The following is a 21,177-nucleotide window of genomic DNA, read 5'->3' as shown; positions in this document are numbered from 1 at the left end:
TCATCACATGTTTTATGGAGAATTCTCACCTAAAAAAATGGAAATAGGCATGATAATATGTTCTCAGTATACATTGACCCTAAAGCCCTGTACACACTGGGAGTCTAGGGGCACCATCTATATAGTCAACTATATCTGTGGTTCCACTATTCACACTGAAAGAAATCTGTTACCGATATCATTCAATGATGTCCCAGTGACCTGCTGAACATGCGGGTCATAGGCTATATGGCCAAAGATGACCTGTATGTTTAGGTGAAGGGGCAGGAGGGTGGTCGTTAAGGATGCGCGGGAGCACACATCATTAACTATATTGAGTATACATACTACAGATTTGTTTTAAAGAAAAGAGATCGCTCAAAAATGCCATTCTGAGCGATAACTTTTCTTTTTGAGTAGCGTTTATGGGGCTTTAGAAAAATGAGAGGGATCCCTCACCTCTTTATCCATGCCTCTACTTTATGAACTATTCTAGCTATGATTTGTCTATTTAATTAATAATTTACCATCTATCTACCTATCCACCCAATTTATCTGTCTATCCAATGATTTACTATCCATGTGCCTACACATCCATCTATCTAACTATCTACAGTTAGTGCACTCAGTTAAAAAATATGTGGGTCCCAAAGGATAACTCCCTGCTGGCCGAGCTGCACTATTACACAAGGAGTGAGGGATCACCCAAATATATTTTTACAGCTATTGCACTTCTACCACCCACCTATCTATCTAATGATTTAACATATATCTACCCACCCATTTATCTATCTAATGATTCACTATCTATCCACCTACCCAACCACCCTCCCATTTATCTACCTATCTATCTGTCTATCCACATTTAGTTTGCTCAGTGAAAAAATATGTGGGTGCCAAAGGATAACAACTCCCTGCTGGCCGAGCTGCACTATTACACAAGGAGTGAGGTATCACCCACATATTCTTTTACAGTTATTGAAATCCACCCACCAAACTATCAATCAATCTAATGATTTAACATTTATCCACCCAACCGCCCAGTTATTTGTCTATCTAATGATTCACTAACTATACACCTACCCACCCATTTGTCTACCTACCCATCTATCTATCTACAGATAATGTGCTCAGTGAAAAAATATGTGGGGCCCAAAGGATAACAACTCCCTGCTGGCTAAGCTGCACTATAACACAAGGAGTGAGGGATCACCCACATATTTTTTTACAGGTATTGCGCTTCACCCACTCACCTATCTATCTAATAATTTACCATTTATCTACTCACCCACCCATTAATCTGTCTATCTAATGATTCACTATCTATCCGACCTACCCAACCACCCTCCCATTTATCTACCTACCTATCTATCTATCTATCTACAGATAGTGCGCTCAGTGAAAAAATATGTGGGGCCCAAAGGATAACAACTCCCTGCTGGCTGAGCTGCACTATAACACAAGGAGTGAGGGATCACCCACATATTTTTTTACAGGTATTGAGATTCACCCACCCAACTATCTATCTAATGATTTACCATTTATCCACCCACCCGCCCATTTATCTGTCTATCTAATGATTCACTAGCTATACACCTACCCACCCAACATCCCACCCATTTATCTACCTAACCATCTATCTATCCATATATCTATTTATCTATCTACAGTTAATGCGCTCAGTGAAAAAATATGAGGGGCCCAAAGGATAACAACTCCCTGCTGGCTGAGCTGCACTATAACACAAGGAGTGAGGGATCCCCCACATATTTTTTTTACAGGTATTGCGCTTCACCCACTCACCTATCTATCTAATGATTTACCATTTATCTACTCACCCACCCATTTATCTGTCTGTCTAATGATTCACTATCTATCCAACCTACCCAACCACCGTCCCATTTATCTACCTACCTATCTATCTACAGTTAGTGCGCTCAGTGAAAAAATATGTGGGGCCCAAAGGATAACAACTCCCTGCTGGCTGAGCTGCACTATAACACAAGGAGTGAGGGATCCCCCACATATTTTTTTACAGGTATTGCGCTTCACCCACTCACCTATCTATCTAATGATTTACCATTTATCTACTCACCCACCCATTTATCTGTCTGTCTAAAGATTCACTATCTATCCAACCTACCCAACCACCCTCCCATTTATCTACCTACCTATCTATCTATCTACAGTTAGTGCGCTCAGTGAAAAAATATGTGGGGCCCAAAGGATAAAAACTCCCTGCTGGCTGAGCTGCACCATAACACAAGGAGTGAGGGATCACCCACATATTTTTTTACAGGTATTGAGATTCACCCACCCAACTATCTATCTAATGATTTACCATTTATCCACCCACCCGCCCATTTATCTGTCTATCTAATGATTCACTAGCTATACACCTACCCACCCAACATCCCACCCATTTATCTACCTAACCATCTATCTATCCATATATCTATTTATCTATCTACAGTTAATGCGCTCAGTGAAAAAATATGAGGGGCCCAAAGGATAACAACTCCCTGCTGGCTGAGCTGCACTATAACACAAGAAGTGAGAGATCCCCCACATATTTTTTTACAGGTATTGCGCTTCGCCCACTCACCTATCTATCTAATGAGTTACCATTTATCTACTCACCCACCCATTTATCTGTCTGTCTATCTAATGATTCACTATCTATCCAACCTACCCAACCACCCTCCCATTTATCTACCTACCTATCTATCTATCTACAGTTAGTGCGCTCAGTGAAAAAATATGTGGGGCCCAAAGGATAACAACTTCCTGCTGGCTGAGCTGCACTATAACACAAGGAGTGAGGGATCACCAACATATTTTTTTACAGGTATTGAGATTCACCCACCCAACTATCTATCTAATGATTTACCATTTATCCACCCACCCGCCCATTTATCTGTCTATCTAATGATTCACTAGCTATACACCTACCCACCCAACATCCCACCCATTTATCTACCTAACCATCTATCTATCCATATATCTATTTATCTATCTACAGTTAATGCGCTCAGTGAAAAAATATGAGGGGCCCAAAGGATAACAACTCCCTGCTGGCTGAGCTGCACTATAACACAAGGAGTGAGGGATCACCCACATATTTATTTACAGGTATTGAGCTTCACCCACCCACCCAACTATCTATCTATCTAATGATTTACCATTTATCCACCCACCGCCCATTTATCTGTCTATCTAATGATTCACTATCTATACACCTACCCACCCAACAACCCATCCATTTGTCTACCTACCCATCTATCTATCTACAGATAATATGCTCAGTGAAAAAATATGTGGGGCCCAAAGGATAACAACTCCCTGCTGGCTGAGCTGCACTATAACACAAGGAGTGAGGGATCCCCCACATATTTTTTTACAGGTATTGCGCTTCACCCACTCACCTATCTATCTAATGATTTACCATTTATCTACTCACCCACCCATTTATCTGTCTGTCTAAAGATTCACTATCTATCCAACCTACCCAACCACCCTCCCATTTATCTACCTACCTATCTATCTATCTACAGTTAGTGCGCTCAGTGAAAAAATATGTGGGGCCCAAAGGATAAAAACTCCCTGCTGGCTGAGCTGCACCATAACACAAGGAGTGAGGGATCACCCACATATTTTTTTACAGGTATTGAGATTCACCCACCCAACTATCTATCTAATGATTTACCATTTATCCACCCACCCGCCCATTTATCTGTCTATCTAATGATTCACTAGCTATACACCTACCCACCCAACATCCCACCCATTTATCTACCTAACCATCTATCTATCCATATATCTATTTATCTATCTACAGTTAATGCGCTCAGTGAAAAAATATGAGGGGCCCAAAGGATAACAACTCCCTGCTGGCTGAGCTGCACTATAACACAAGAAGTGAGGGATCACCCACATATTTTTTTACAGGTATTGAGCTTCACCCACCCACCTATCTATCTAATAATTTACCTTTTATCTACCCACCCACCCATTTATCTGTCTATCTAATGATTCACTATCTATACACCTACCCACCCAACATCCCACCCATTTATTTACCTAAACATCTATCTATCTATGTATCCATATATCTATCTATCTATCTATCTACAGTTTATATGCTCAGTAAAAAAAAGGGGTCCCAAAGGATAACAATTCCCTGCTGGCCGAGCTGTACTTTTACACAAGGAGTGAGGGATCACCCACATATCTTTTACAGATATTGCACTTCAACCACCTAGCCATTTTCTATTTCATGATTTACCATCTACCTACCTACCCAGTTAAGGATCCCACCCTCCCTGCTGGTCAAGCTGCAACATTACAAAGGGAAGAAAGTTGCTGACTGAAAAAAAGTGGGTTACTGACTTCCCTCCCACCCCTATGTCCATTAAGCTGCCTTAGCGGACAGTGGAGGAAGGTATCAGTTTATCTTTTACTCTTTCTATTTATCTCTACCTATCTCTATCTATTTAACTGTACACTAAGTAATCACAAAGTACAATAATAGAAGAGTTCATAGCTAGAAGTCCTATTTGTGAAGACCAAATGTATACCAAAAACATATTATCAGTAATTAATTTTCATTAATTACCTGACTTCGGTCTCCTGTTGCTGTGCTTAATCTTTGTTTTTTGACTTGAGGAGGATTCTGCAGTCCAGGTCACTTTGCAGTAGTCAGCTGTTATGACCTCATCACATGTTTTATGGAGAATTCTCACCTAAAAAATGGAAATAGGCATGATAATATGTTCTCAGTATACATTGACCCTAAAGCCCTGTACACACTGGGAGTCTAGGGGCACCATCTATATAGTCAACTATATCTGTGGTTCCACTATTCACACTGAAAGAAATCTGTTACCGATATCATTCAATGATGTCCCAGTGACCTGCTGAACATGCGGGTAATAGGCTATATGGCCAAAGATGACCTGTATGTTCAGGTGAAGGGGCAGGAGGGTGGTCGTTAAGGATGCGCGGGAGCACACATCATTAACTATATTGAGTATACATACTACAGATTTGTTTTAAAGAAAAGAGATCGCTCAAAAATGCCATTCTAAACGATAACTTTTCTTTTTGAGTAGCGTTTATGGGGCTTTAGAAAAATGAGAGGGATCCCTCACCTCTTTATCCATGCCTCTACTTTATGAACTATTCTAGCTATGATTTGTCTATTTAATTAATAATTTACCATCTATCTACCTATCCACCCAATTTATCTGTCTATCCAATGATTTACTATCCATGTGCCTACACATCCATCTATCTATCTATCTATCTATCTACGGTTAGTGCGCTCAGTTAAAAAATATGTGGGTCCCAAAGGATAACTACCTGCTGGCCGAGCTGCACTATTACACAAGGAGTGAGGGATCACCCAAATATATTTTTACAGCTATTGCACTTCTACCACCCACCTATCTATCTAATGATTTAACATATATCTACCCACCCATTTATCTATCTAATGATTCACTATCTATCCACCTACCCAACCACCCTCCCATTTATCTACCTACCTATCTATCTGTCTATCCACATTTAGTTTGCTCAGTGAAAAAATATGTGGGTGCCAAAGGATAACAACTCCCTGCTGGCCGAGCTGCACTATTACACAAGGAGTGAGGTATCACCCACATATTCTTTTACAGTTATTGAAATCCACCCACCAAACTATCAATCAATCTAATGATTTAACATTTATCCACCCAACCGCCCAGTTATCTGTCTATCTAATGATTCAATATCTATACACCTACCCACCCATTTGTCTACCTACCCATCTATCTATCTACAGATAATGTGCTCAGTAAAAGAATGTGGGGCCCAAAGGATAAAAACTCCCTGCTGGCTAAGCTGCACTATAACACAAGGAGTGAGGGATCACCCACATATTTTTTTACAGGTATTGCGCTTCACCCACTCACCTATCTATCTAATAATTTACCATTTATCTACTCACCCACCCATTTATCTGTCTATCTAATGATTCACTATCTATCTGACCTACTTAACCACCCTCCCATTTATCTACCTACCTATCTATCTATCTATCTACCGTTAGTGCGCTCAGTGAAAAAAATATGTGGGGCCCAAAGGATAACAACTCCCTGCTGGCTGAGCTGCACTATAACACAAGGAGTGAGGGATCACCCACATATTTTTTTACAGGTATTGAGATTCCCCCACCCAACTATCTATCTAATGATTTACCATTTATCCACCCACCCGCCCATTTATCTGTCTATCTAATGATTCACTAGCTATACACCTACCCACCCAACATCCCACCCATTTATCTACCTAACCATCTATCTATCCATATATCTATTTATCTATCTACAGTTAATGCGCTCAGTGAAAAAATATGAGGGGCCCAAAGGATAACAACTCCCTGCTGGCTGAGCTGCACTATAACACAAGGAGTGAGGGATCCCCCACATATTTTTTTTACAGGTATTGCGCTTCACCCACTCACCTATCTATCTAATGATTTACCATTTATCTACTCACCCACCCATTTATCTGTCTGTCTAATGATTCACTATCTATCCAACCTACCCAACCACCCTCCCATTTATCTACCTACCTATCTATCTACAGTTAGTGCGCTCAGTGAAAAAATATGTGGGGCCCAAAGGATAACAACTCCCTGCTGGCTGAGCTGCACTATAACACAAGGAGTGAGGGATCACCCACATATTTTTTTACAGGTATTGAGATTCACCCACCCAACTATCTATCTAATGATTAACCATTTATCCACCCACCCGCCCATTTATCTGTCTATCTAATGATTCACTAGCTATACACCTACCCACCCAACATCCCACCCATTTATCTACCTAACCATCTATCTATCCATATATCTATTTATCTATCTACAGTTAATGCGCTCAGTGAAAAAATATGAGGGGCCCAAAGGATAACAACTCCCTGCTGGCTGAGCTGCACTATAACACAAGAAGTGAGAGATCCCCCACATATTTTTTTACAGGTATTGCGCTTCGCCCACTCACCTATCTATCTAATGAGTTACCATTTATCTACTCACCCACCCATTTATCTGTCTGTCTATCTAATGATTCACTATCTATCCAACCTACCCAACCACCCTCCCATTTATCTACCTACCTATCTATCTATCTATCTACAGTTAGTGCGCTCAGTGAAAAAATATGTGGGGCCCAAAGGATAACAACTTCCTGCTGGCTGAGCTGCACTATAACACAAGGAGTGAGGGATCACCAACATATTTTTTTACAGGTATTGAGATTCACCCACCCAACTATCTATCTAATGATTTACCATTTATCCACCCACCCGCCCATTTATCTGTCTATCTAATGATTCACTAGCTATACACCTACCCACCCAACATCCCACCCATTTATCTACCTAACCATCTATCTATCCATATATCTATTTATCTATCTACAGTTAATGCGCTCAGTGAAAAAATATGAGGGGCCCAAAGGATAACAACTCCCTGCTGGCTGAGCTGCACTATAACACAAGGAGTGAGGGATCACCCACATATTTATTTACAGGTATTGAGCTTCACCCACCCACCCAACTATCTATCTATCTAATGATTTACCATTTATCCACCCACCGCCCATTTATCTGTCTATCTAATGATTCACTATCTATACACCTACCCACCCAACAACCCATCCATTTGTCTACCTACCCATCTATCTATCTACAGATAATATGCTCAGTGAAAAAATATGTGGGGCCCAAAGGATAACAACTCCCTGCTGGCTGAGCTGCACTATAACACAAGGAGTGAGGGATCCCCCACATATTTTTTTACAGGTATTGCGCTTCACCCACTCACCTATCTATCTAATGATTTACCATTTATCTACTCACCCACCCATTTATCTGTCTGTCTAATGATTCACTATCTATCCAACCTACCCAACCACCCTCCCATTTATCTACCTACCTATCTATCTATCTACAGTTAGTGCGCTCAGTGAAAAAATATGTGGGGCCCAAAGGATAAAAACTCCCTGCTGGCTGAGCTGCACCATAACACAAGGAGTGAGGGATCACCCACATATTTTTTTACAGGTATTGAGATTCACCCACCCAACTATCTATCTAATGATTTACCATTTATCCACCCACCCGCCCATTTATCTGTCTATCTAATGATTCACTAGCTATACACCTACCCACCCAACATCCCACCCATTTATCTACCTAACCATCTATCTATCCATATATCTATTTATCTATCTACAGTTAATGCGCTCAGTGAAAAAATATGAGGGGCCCAAAGGATAACAACTCCCTGCTGGCTGAGCTGCACTATAACACAAGAAGTGAGGGATCACCCACATATTTTTTTACAGGTATTGAGCTTCACCCACCCACCTATCTATCTAATAATTTACCTTTTATCTACCCACCCACCCATTTATCTGTCTATCTAATGATTCACTATCTATACACCTACCCACCCAACATCCCACCCATTTATTTACCTAAACATCTATCTATCTATGTATCCATATATCTATCTATCTATCTATCTACAGTTTATATGCTCAGTAAAAAAAAGGGGTCCCAAAGGATAACAATTCCCTGCTGGCCGAGCTGTACTTTTACACAAGGAGTGAGGGATCACCCACATATCTTTTACAGATATTGCACTTCAACCACCTAGCCATTTTCTATTTCATGATTTACCATCTACCTACCTACCCAGTTAAGGATCCCACCCTCCCTGCTGGTCAAGCTGCAACATTACAAAGGGAAGAAAGTTGCTGACTGAAAAAAAGTGGGTTACTGACTTCCCTCCCACCCCTATGTCCATTAAGCTGCCTTAGCGGACAGTGGAGGAAGGTATCAGTTTATCTTTTACTCTTTCTATTTATCTCTACCTATCTCTATCTATTTAACTGTACACTAAGTAATCACAAAGTACAATAATAGAAGAGTTCATAGCTAGAAGTCCTATTTGTGAAGACCAAATGTATACCAAAAACATATTATCAGTAATTAATTTTCATTAATTACCTGACTTCGGTCTCCTGTTGCTGTGCTTAATCTTTGTTTTTTGACTTGAGGAGGATTCTGCAGTCCAGGTCACTTTGCAGTAGTCAGCTCTTATGACCTCATCACATGTTTTATGGAGAATTCTCACCTAAAAAATGGAAATAGGCATGATAATATGTTCTCAGTATACATTGACCCTAAAGCCCTGTACACACTGGGAGTCTAGGGGCACCATCTATATAGTCAACTATATCTGTGGTTCCACTATTCACACTGAAAGAAATCTGTTACCGATATCATTCAATGATGTCCCAGTGACCTGCTGAACATGCGGGTAATAGGCTATATGGCCAAAGATGACCTGTATGTTCAGGTGAAGGGGCAGGAGGGTGGTCGTTAAGGATGCGCTGGAGCACACATCATTAACTATATTGAGTATACATACTACAGATTTGTTTTAAAGAAAAGAGATCGCTCAAAAATGCCATTCTAAACGATAACTTTTCTTTTTGAGTAGCGTTTATGGGGCTTTAGAAAAATGAGAGGGATCCCTCACCTCTTTATCCATGCCTCTACTTTATGAACTATTCTAGCTATGATTTGTCTATTTAATTAATAATTTACCATCTATCTACCTATCCACCCAATTTATCTGTCTATCCAATGATTTACTATCCATGTGCCTACACATCCATCTATCTATCTATCTATCTATCTACGGTTAGTGCGCTCAGTTAAAAAATATGTGGGTCCCAAAGGATAACTCCCTGCTGGCCAAGCTGCACTATTACACAAGGAGTGAGGGATCACCCAAATATATTTTTACAGCTATTGCACTTCTACCACCCACCTATCTATCTAATGATTTAACATATATCTACCCACTCATTTATCTATCTAATGATTCACTATCTATCCACCTACCCAACCACCCTCCCATTTATCTACCTACCTATCTATCTGTCTATCCACATTTAGTTTGCTCAGTGAAAAAATATGTGGGTGCCAAAGGATAACAACTCCCTGCTGGCCGAGCTGCACTATTACACAAGGAGTGAGGTATCACCCACATATTCTTTTACAGTTATTGAAATCCACCCACCAAACTATCAATCAATCTAATGATTTAACATTTATCCACCCAACCGCCCAGTTATCTGTCTATCTAATGATTCAATATCTATACACCTACCCACCCATTTGTCTACCTACCCATCTATCTATCTACAGATAATGTGCTCAGTAAAAGAATGTGGGGCCCAAAGGATAACAACTCCCTGCTGGCTAAGCTGCACTATAACACAAGGAGTGAGGGATCACCCACATATTTTTTTACAGGTATTGCGCTTCACCCACTCACCTATCTATCTAATAATTTACCATTTATCTACTCACCCACCCATTTATCTGTCTATCTAATGATTCACTATCTATCTGACCTACCCAACCACCCTCCCATTTATCTACCTACCTATCTATCTATCTATCTACCGTTAGTGCGCTCAGTGAAAAAAATATGTGGGGCCCAAAGGATAACAACTCCCTGCTGGCTGAGCTGCACTATAACACAAGGAGTGAGGGATCACCCACATATTTTTTTACAGGTATTGAGATTCCCCCACCCAACTATCTATCTAATGATTTACCATTTATCCACCCACCCGCCCATTTATCTGTCTATCTAATGATTCACTATCTATACACCTACCCACCAAACATCCCACCCATTTATTTACCTAAACATCTATCTATCTATCTATCAATCTATCTACAGTTAATGCACTCAGTGAAAAAATATGTGGGGCCCAAAGGATAACAACTCCCTGCTGGCTGAGCTGCACTATAACACAAGGAGTGAGGGATCACCCACATCGTTTTTTACAGGTATTGAGCTTCACCCACCCAACTATCTATCTATCTAATGATTTACCATTTATCCACCCACCGCCCATTTATCTGTCTATCTAATGATTCACTATCTATACACCTACCCACCGAACAACCCACCCATTTGTCTACCTACCCATCTATCTATCTACATAATAAAATTCTCAGTGAAAAAATATGTGGGGCCCAAAGGATAACAACTCCCTGCTGGCTGAGCTGCACTATAACACAAGGAGTGAGGGATCACCCACATATTTTTTTACAGGTATTGAGATTCACCCACCCAACTATCTATCTAATGATTTACCATTTATCCACCCACCCGCCCATTTATCTGACTATCTAATAATTCACTAGCTATACACCTACCCACCCAACATCCCACCCATTTATCTACCTAACCATCTATCTATCCATATATCTATTTATCTATCTGCAGTTAATGCGCTCAGTGAAAAAATATGAGGGGCCCAAAGGATAACAACTCCCTGCTGGCTGAGCTGCACTATAACACAAGAAGTGAGGGATCACCCACATATTTTTTTACAGGTATTGAGCTTCACCCACCCACCTATCTATCTAATAATTTACCTTTTATCTACCCACCCACCCATTTATCTGTCTATCTAATGATTCACTATCTATACACCTACCCACCCAACATCCCACCCATTTATTTACCTAAACATCTATCTATCTATCCATATATCTGTGAGGTTATCAGATTCACTGTAAATCTGTAATTACTATATTTTATTAGGTGTAGTAATTAATGTACTATTTTAGTCCGTCGGTACCCTCTTGTTCTCCATATATGTCTATATACTCCCTATATGTGTGTGTAGTTCCAGATCATATATTATTAGGCTGTATAATCCCACCTCAAATGTAATGTCTGTATTTCCCAGGACTTTATTCATGTAAGCATTGTACCATTGGCAATCTCCCCAGGGGGGTTTACAATTCTTTGTAAACCTCTGGGCTCTAGCAGACTTTGTGGAACCGGCCACCACAGGGGGTGATCAGCCCATAATGTAATCAGCCGATTATTGTTCCTGCTGTTTACATGAGGGGGATAGCTGAAGGACAATCACCACAGGGGGTGATCAAATTCCCCTACTATCAACAGGAGGGTTGTCCACAGGGGGTGACCACCACATAATGTAATCAGACTGTGTTTTATATCTTGGGTTGACTCTGCTATGCATATCTTGGCCACTTCCAGACTTTCTGGAACCGACCCCAGCAGGGGGCAGAAGCAGATGGGCAGCAGCAGTACCTGGGAGGGGGGATAAACCTGACTTGAATCCACCAATAGGGATTGAGTGCAAGCCCACTGATGGTATGGAGAAGCGTGGGAATTGGAAGTTTTTAAAATGACTCGCACACAAGCCAGGAGGAGAATTTGATGGACTGTCCTGGACTAAGAGGTTATGCTCTGTCTGGGTATCGTGTGGACTTATATGCTATCACAGCTGTGTGGCTAAGTGATAGTTTGCCCTGTGGAACTGATCTGGGACTGTGACTATACAAGGACTGTCTGTTTGGGCCTGCTACCTGAATATCTTTCTACTCTGCAATTTACATTTGCCACTGTTTATTGACTATTTGTGCGTGCTGTGGAAAATAAACCATTCTTCTGGTTTCATCTGCTCGGTGTCTGAGTGATTGAGGAACTCGTACCCTCACATTTGGCGGCAGCGACAGTGGGATCATTCAGACACCAACCATCGAGCACAGAAAGCACAGAGAACAGAGGATCAGACCATATGTAAGGAAACGGAAAATGCAATAAGGTGATGTTCAGCAAGTGAGCAGGTGTCAGTCCTGTGAAAGGGAAAATGTTTCCAAGGAAAGAAAATCGATGCCTCAAGACCCCTGTAGCAGAGGAGCTCAGGGATGGAGGTTCTTCAGTGTATCGGCAGGCTGGGAAGCCGGATCTGTTATTTATTGTCAGGAAAATGCAGTATATCTGGAAGTACTGGGAAGACGCTCAGCAGATGGTCAGCGGGTGGAGAGTATCCAGCATACAGGACAAAGTGTGTTACCTGGGGGATGCATTCCTGCACTGTAAAGGTGAGGCCACTTCTTGGAATCTGCTAGGAGAGCCAGAGTTTGTAGAATTTACAGAGGAAGTGATTGCTACAGTTACCCAGATGCTACAAAGAGGACAATATTCTGAGGCTGAAGGACAAGTCCAGAATAAATTGATGCCCCAGATAGAACCAGAGGAAAGGTCTAGAAGGGGGCTACTGCAATCTGGGCAGACAACCGAGGGGTCTGCCACAGAATTAATTGTTACCGCAAGAGAAGGGTCGTTGTCAGGGGGGCCCCTAACTGCCCTTGAAGAAATGAGTATGGAGGAGCTGATAGCAGAAGGTCAGCTGCGAGGTATACCCATCCAATCCTGCACTCGCGGGGAAATCCTTCAGCAGATCCTTCACGATCAGGGAGATCCTACAAATGCATTTGCTGATTATCGAGCCTGGATCCTCCATTTCGGTGCCCAGTTGAGTGTGTGGGAACAATTGCAGTGTCTGGAGGAGTGCTTCGTGGTGGCAGAGGAAGAGGCGATTGATCGGGGGCTCCTGGATACCCCAGCATGGCAAGATCAGTGTCGCAGGGGGCGTGATGAAAGGCACCGTTTGCAATTGCTTCTCCCCCATCCTAGGGAGGAGCTGCACTACTGCTTCCCTTTTGCTGAGGTGGGAGATGCAGAGCTATTATCCTGCTGCCAGGGGATCTATGAGGACTGCGTCCAAGAAGAGATCGCCGTGGTTAGAGGAGTATCCGACAACATCCAGGCCACCAGCCCACCAGTCACAGATGACGTCGTGTTTCGGGCTGCCCAGCATACTCAGCTGGGGAAGGAGGCTATCGCGGAGAAGGAGGTGTGCGCAGAAGTAGCTGCAGGTGAGCATCTGGCTTTTAAGGGGACAGAGCTGACACAGCCTGTCCTGCAGCCACCAGCGGAATTGTTTGTGATGGAGGGTCCCTCCTCAGCCCTGGACATTGAGACCAAATGCTGGACTGAAATGTGCCATGCCCCTAGTTTGGGTTTGGGGGAGGAAGGACATGACGGGGTGGTGGAAGTGCCAGGGCCAGAGCCCCTATATTGGCCTGCTGTTTGGCCCCTGTTCCTTGGGCAAGAGGGGGAGGTGGAAAGTGGTCCCTGCCCCATTGTGCCCGAGGCAAAAGTATTAGTAGGTTACAATGTTGCAGAGGGGGGGTACCCAGAATCCGAAGAAGAGGAATTGCTACAGCCCTTGTTAGTTCCAATGTATGACTTAGACTGTAATCATGCCCTTGCTGGTTCTGCAAACCAGCCGCCTTTTACAAGATGGGTTTGGTATGATGTCACCCTGTGGGACTCAGGTGGTATATCCAAACCCCAGATTCTCGGCTCTGCATCCCGCTATTCCAGGTTGTTATTGGTTCCTGAACAGCTGGGTACCGGGACTACAATAGTAGGGGAAGGAATGTGAGGTTATCAGATTCACTGTAAATCTGTAATTACTATATTTTATTAGGTGTAGTAATTAATGTACTATTTTAGTCCGTCGGTACCCTCTTGTTCTCCATATATGTCTATATACTCCCTATATGTGTGTGTAGTTCCAGATCATATATTATTAGGCTGTATAATCCCACCTCAAATGTAATGTCTGTATTTCCCAGGACTTTATTCATGTAAGCATTGTACCATTGGCAATCTCCCCAGGGGGGTTTACAATTCTTTGTAAACCTCTGGGCTCTAGCAGACTTTGTGGAACCGGCCACCACAGGGGGTGATCAGCCCATAATGTAATCAGCCGATTATTGTTCCTGCTGTTTACATGAGGGGGATAGCTGAAGGACAATCACCACAGGGGGTGATCAAATTCCCCTACTATCAACAGGAGGGTTGTCCACAGGGGGTGACCACCACATAATGTAATCAGACTGTGTTTTATATCTTGGGTTGACTCTGCTATGCATATCTTGGCCACTTCCAGACTTTCTGGAACCGACCCCAGCAGGGGGCAGAAGCAGATGGGCAGCAGCAGTACCTGGGAGGGGGGATAAACCTGACTTGAATCCACCAATAGGGATTGAGTGCAAGCCCACTGATGGTATGGAGAAGCGTGGGAATTGGAAGTTTTTAAAATGACTCGCACACAAGCCAGGAGGAGAATTTGATGGACTGTCCTGGACTAAGAGGTTATGCTCTGTCTGGGTATCGTGTGGACTTATATGCTATCACAGCTGTGTGGCTAAGTGATAGTTTGCCCTGTGGAACTGATCTGGGACTGTGACTATACAAGGACTGTCTGTTTGGGCCTGCTACCTGAATATCTTTCTACTCTGCAATTTACATTTGCCACTGTTTATTGACTATTTGTGCGTGCTGTGGAAAATAAACCATTCTTCTGGTTTCATCTGCTCGGTGTCTGAGTGATTGAGGAACTCGTACCCTCACAATATCTATCTATCTATCTACAGTTAATATGCTCAGTAAAATAAAAGGGGTCCCAAAGGATAACAATTCCCTGCTGGCCGAGCTGTACTTTTACACAAGGAGTGAGGGATCACCCACATATCTTTTACAGATATTGCACTTCAACCACCTAGCCATTTTCTATTTCATGATTTACCATCTACCTACCTACCCAGTTAAGGATCCCACCCTCCCTGCTGGTCAAGCTGCAACATTACAAAGGGAAGAAAGTTGCTGACTGAAAAAAAGTGGGTTACTGACTTCCCTCCCACCCCCATGTCCGTTAAGCTGCCTTAGCGGACAGTGGAGGAAGGTATCAGTTTATCTTTTACTCTTTCTATTTATCTCTACCTATCTCTATCTATTTAACTGTACACTAAGTAATCACAAAGTACAATAATAGAACAGTTCATAGCTAGAAGTCCTATTTGTGAAGACCAAATGTATACCAAAAACATATTATCAGTAATTAATTTTCATTAATTACCTGACTTCGGACTCCTGTTGCTGTGCTTAATCTTTGTTTTTTGACTTGAGGAGGATTCTGCAGTCCAGGTCACTTTGCAGTAGTCAGCTGTTATGACCTCATCACATGTTTTATGGAGAATTCTCACCTAAAATATGGAAATAGGCATGATAATATGTTCTCAGTATACATTGACCCTAAAGCCCTGTACACACTGGGAGTCTAGGGGCACCATGTATATAGTCAACTATATCTGTGGTTCCACTATTCACACTGAAAGAAATCTGTTACCGATATCATTCAATGATATCCCAGTGACCTGCTGAACATGCGGGTCATAGGCTATATGGCCAAAGATGACCTGTATGTTCAGGTGAAGGGGCAGGAGGGTGGTCGTTAAGGATGCGCGGGAGCACACATCATTAACTTTATTGAGTATACATACTACAGATTTGTTTTAAAGAAAAGAGATCGCTCAAAAATGCCATTCTGAGCGATAACTTTTCTTTTTGAGTAGCGTTTATGGGGCTTTAGAAAAATGAGAGGGATCCCTCACCTCTTTATCCATGCCTCTACTTTATGAACTATTCCCAATTATCCCAATTTATCTGTCTATCCAATGATTTACTATCCATGTGCCTACACATCCATCTATCTATCTATCTACGGTTAGTGCGCTCAGTTAAAAAATATGTGGGTCCCAAAGGATAACTCCCTGCTGGCCGAGCTGCACTATTACACAAGGAGTGAGGGATCACCCAAATATATTTTTACAGCTATTGCACTTCTACCACCCACCTATCTATCTAACGATTTAACATATATCTACCCACCCATTTATCTGTCTATTTAATGATTCACTATCTATCCACCTACCCAACCACCCTCCCATTTATCTACCTACCTATCTATCTGTCTATCCACATTTAGTTTGCTCAGTGAAAAAATATGTGGGTGCCAAAGGATAACAACTCCCTGCTGGCCGAGCTGCACTATTACACAAGGAGTGAGGTATCACCCACATATTCTTTTACAGTTATTGAAATCCACCCACCAAACTATCAATCAATCTAATGATTTAACATTTATCCACCCAACCGCCCAGTTATCTGTCTATCTAATGATTCACTATCTATACACCTACCCACCCATTTGTCTACCTACCCATCTATCTATCTACAGATAATGTGCTCAGTGAAAAAATATGTGGGGCCCAAAGGATAACAACTCCCTGCTGGCTAAGCTGCACTATAACACAAGGAGTGAGGGATCACCCACATATTTTTTTACAGGTATTGAGATTCACCCACCCAACTATCTATCTAATGATTTACCAATTATCCACCCACCCGCCCATTTATCTGTCTATCTAATGATTCACTAGCTATACACCTACCCACCCAACATCACACCCATTTATCTACCTAACCATCTATCTATCCATATATCTATTTATCTATCTACAGGTAATGCGCTCAGTGAAAAAATATGAGGGGCTCAAAGTATAACAACTCCCTGCTGGCTGAGCTGCACTATAACACAAGGAGTGAGGGATCACCCACATATTTTTTTACAGGTATTGAGCTTCACCCACCCAACTATCTATCTATCTAATGATTTACCATTTATCCACCCACCGCCCATTTATCTGTCTATCTAATGATTCACTATCTATACACCTACCCACCCAACAACCCACCCATTTGTCTACCTACCCATCTATCTATCTACAGATAATATGCTCAGTGAAAAAATATGTGGGGCCCAAAGGATAACAACTCCCTGCTGGCTGAGCTGCACTATAACACAAGGAGTGAGGGATCACCCACATATTTTTTTTACAGGTATTGAGATTCACCCACCCAACTATCTATCTAATGATTTACCATTTATCCACCCACCCGCCCATTTATCTGTCTATCTAATGATTCACTAGCTATACACCTACCCACCCAACATCCCACCCATTTATCTACCTAACCATCTATCTATCCATATATCTATTTATCTATCTACAGGTAATGCGCTCAGTGAAAAAATATGAGGGGCCCAAAGGATAACAACTCCCTGCTGGCTGAGCTGCACTATAACACAAGGAGTGAGGGATCACCCACATATTTTTTTACAGGTATTGAGCTTCACCCACCCAACTATCTATCTATCTATCTAATGATTTACTATTTATCCACCCAGCGCCCATTTATCTGTCTATCTAATGATTCACTATCTATACACCTACCCACCCAACAACCCACCCATTTGTCTACCTACCCATCTATCTATCTACAGATAATATGCTCTTTGAAAAAATATGTGGGGCCCAAAGGATAACAACTCCCTGCTGGCTGAGCTGCACTATAACACAAGGAGTGAGGGATCCCCCACATATTTTTTTACAGGTATTGCGCTTCACCCACTCACCTATCTATCTAATGATTTACCATTTATCTACTCACCCACCCATTTATCTGTCTGTCTAATGATTCACTATCTATCCAACCTACATAACCACCCTCCCATTTATCTACCCACCTATCTATCTATCTACAGTAAGTGCGCTCAGTGAAAAAATATGTGGGGCCCAAAGGATAACAACTCCCTGCTGGCTGAGCTGCACTATAACACAAGGAGTGAGGGATCCCCCACATATTTTTTTACAGGTATTGCGCTTCACCCACTCACCTATCTATCCAATGATTTACCATTTATCTACTCACCCACCCATTTATCTGTCTGTCTAATGATTCACTATCTATCCAACCTACATAACCACCCTCCCATTTTTTTACCTACCTATCTATCTATCTACAGTTAGTGCGCTCAGTGAAAAAATATGTGGGTCCCAAAGGATAACTCCCTGCTGGCCGAGCTGCACTATTACACAAGGAGTGAGGGATCACCCAAATATATTTTTACAGCTATTGCACTTCTACCACCCACCTATCTATCTACTGATTTAACATATATCTACCCACCCATTTATCTATCTAATGATTCACTATCTATCCACCTACCCAACCACCCTCCCATTTATCTACCTACCTATCTATCTGTCTATCCACATTTAGTTTGCTCAGTGAAAAAATATGTGGGTGCCAAAGGATAACAACTCCCTGCTGGCCGAGCTGCACTATTACACAAGGAGTGAGGTATCACCCACATATTCTTTTACAGTTATTGAAATCCACCCACCAAACTATCAATCAATCTAATGATTTAACATTTATCCACCCAACCGCCCAGTTATCTGTCTATCTAATGATTCACTATCTATACACCTGCCCACCCATTTGTCTACCTACCCATCTATCTATCTACAGATAATGTGCTCAGTGAAAAAAATATGTGGGGCCCAAAGGATAACAACTCCCTGCTGGCTGAGCTGCACTATAACACAAGAAGTGAGGGATCACCCACATATTTTTTTACAGGTATTGAGCTTCACCCACCCACCTATCTATCTAATAATTTACCTTTTATCTACCCACCCACCCATTTATCTGTCTATCTAATGATTCACTATCTATACACCTACCCACCCAACATCCCACCCATTTATTTACCTAAACATCTATCTATCTATCCATATATCTATCTATCTATCTACAGTTAATATGCTCAGTAAAATAAAAGGGGTCCCAAAGGATAACAATTCCCTGCTGGCCGAGCTGTACTTTTACACAAGGAGTGAGGGATCACCCACATATCTTTTACAGATATTGCACTTCAACCACCTAGCCATTTTCTATTTCATGATTTACCATCTACCTACCTACCCAGTTAAGGATCCCACCCTCCCTGCTGGTCAAGCTGCAACATTACAAAGGGAAGAAAGTTGCTGACTGAAAAAAAGTGGGTTACTGACTTCCCTCCCACCCCCATGTCCGTTAAGCTGCCTTAGCGGACAGTGGAGGAAGGTATCAGTTTATCTTTTACTCTTTCTATTTATCTCTACCTATCTCTATCTATTTAACTGTACACTAAGTAATCACAAAGTACAATAATAGAACAGTTCATAGCTAGAAGTCCTATTTGTGAAGACCAAATGTATACCAAAAACATATTATCAGTAATTAATTTTCATTAATTACCTGACTTCGGACTCCTGTTGCTGTGCTTAATCTTGTTTTTTGACTTGAGGAGGATTCTGCAGTCCAGGTCACTTTGCAGTAGTCAGCTGTTATGACCTCATCACATGTTTTATGGAGAATTCTCACCTAAAAAATGGAAATAGGCATGATAATATGTTCTCAGTATACATTGACCCTAAAGCCCTGTACACACTGGGAGTCTAGGGGCACCATGTATATAGTCAACTATATCTGTGGTTCCACTATTCACACTGAAAGAAATCTGTTACCGATATCATTCAATGATGTCCCAGTGACCTGCTGAACATGCGGGTCATAGGCTATATGGCCAAAGATGACCTGTATGTTCAGGTGAAGGGGCAGGAGGGTGGTCGTTAAGGATGCGCGGGAGCACACATCATTAACTATATTGAGTATACATACTACAGATTTGTTTTAAAGAAAAGAGATCGCTCAAAAATGCCATTCTGAGCGATAACTTTTCTTTTTGAGTAGCGTTTATGGGGCTTTAGAAAAATGAGAGGGATCCCTCACCTCTTTATCCATGCCTCTACTTTATGAACTATTCTAGCTATGATTTGTCTATTTAATTAATAATTTACCATCTATCTACCTATCCACCCAATTTATCTGTCTATCCAATGATTTACTATCCATGTGCCTACACATCCATCTATCTATCTATCTACGGTTAGTGCGCTCAGTTAAAAAATATGTGGGTCCCAAAGGATAACTCCCTGCTGGCCGAGCTGCACTATTACACAAGGAGTGAGGGATCACCCAAATATATTTTTACAGCTATTGCACTTCTACCACCCACCTATCTATCTAACGATTTAACATATATCTACCCACCCATTTATCTGTCTATCTAATGATTCACTATCTATCCACCTACCCAACCACCCTCCCATTTATCTACCTACCTATCTATCTGTCTATCCACATTTAGTTTGCTCAGTGAAAAAATATGTGGGTGCCAAAGGATAACAACTCCCTGCTGGCCGAGCTGCACTATTACACAAGGAGTGAGGTATCACCCACATATTCTTTTACAGTTATTGAAATCCACCCACCAAACTATCAATCAATCTAATGATTTAACATTTATCCACCCAACCGCCCAGTTATCTGTCTATCTAATGATTCACTATCTATACACCTACCCACCCATTTGTCTACCTACCCATCTATCTATCTACAGATAATGTGCTCAGTGAAAAAATATGTGGGGCCCA

General features: G+C 41.8%; 1 long non-coding RNA gene across 1 annotated transcript; it reads right to left on the bottom strand.

Annotated features, from left to right (window-relative positions):
• Positions 1 to 9,043: 9,043 nt before the first annotated feature.
• Positions 9,044 to 20,061, bottom strand: LOC146053277 (uncharacterized). Its single transcript, XR_014467716.1, has 3 exons — positions 19,940 to 20,061; positions 15,870 to 15,996; positions 9,044 to 9,166 (listed from the first exon to the last, which is right to left on the bottom strand). It is a non-coding gene; the product is annotated as an uncharacterized LOC146053277 (long non-coding RNA).
• Between the last annotated feature and the right edge of the window lie 1,116 nt (positions 20,062 to 21,177).

Source organism: Crinia signifera, unplaced genomic scaffold, assembly GCF_055691185.1.
Source record: "Crinia signifera unplaced genomic scaffold, ASM5569118v1 HAP2_SCAFFOLD_142, whole genome shotgun sequence".
Classification (NCBI taxonomy): domain Eukaryota; kingdom Metazoa; phylum Chordata; class Amphibia; order Anura; family Myobatrachidae; genus Crinia; species Crinia signifera.
This window is presented reverse-complemented; position numbering and strand designations above follow the sequence as displayed.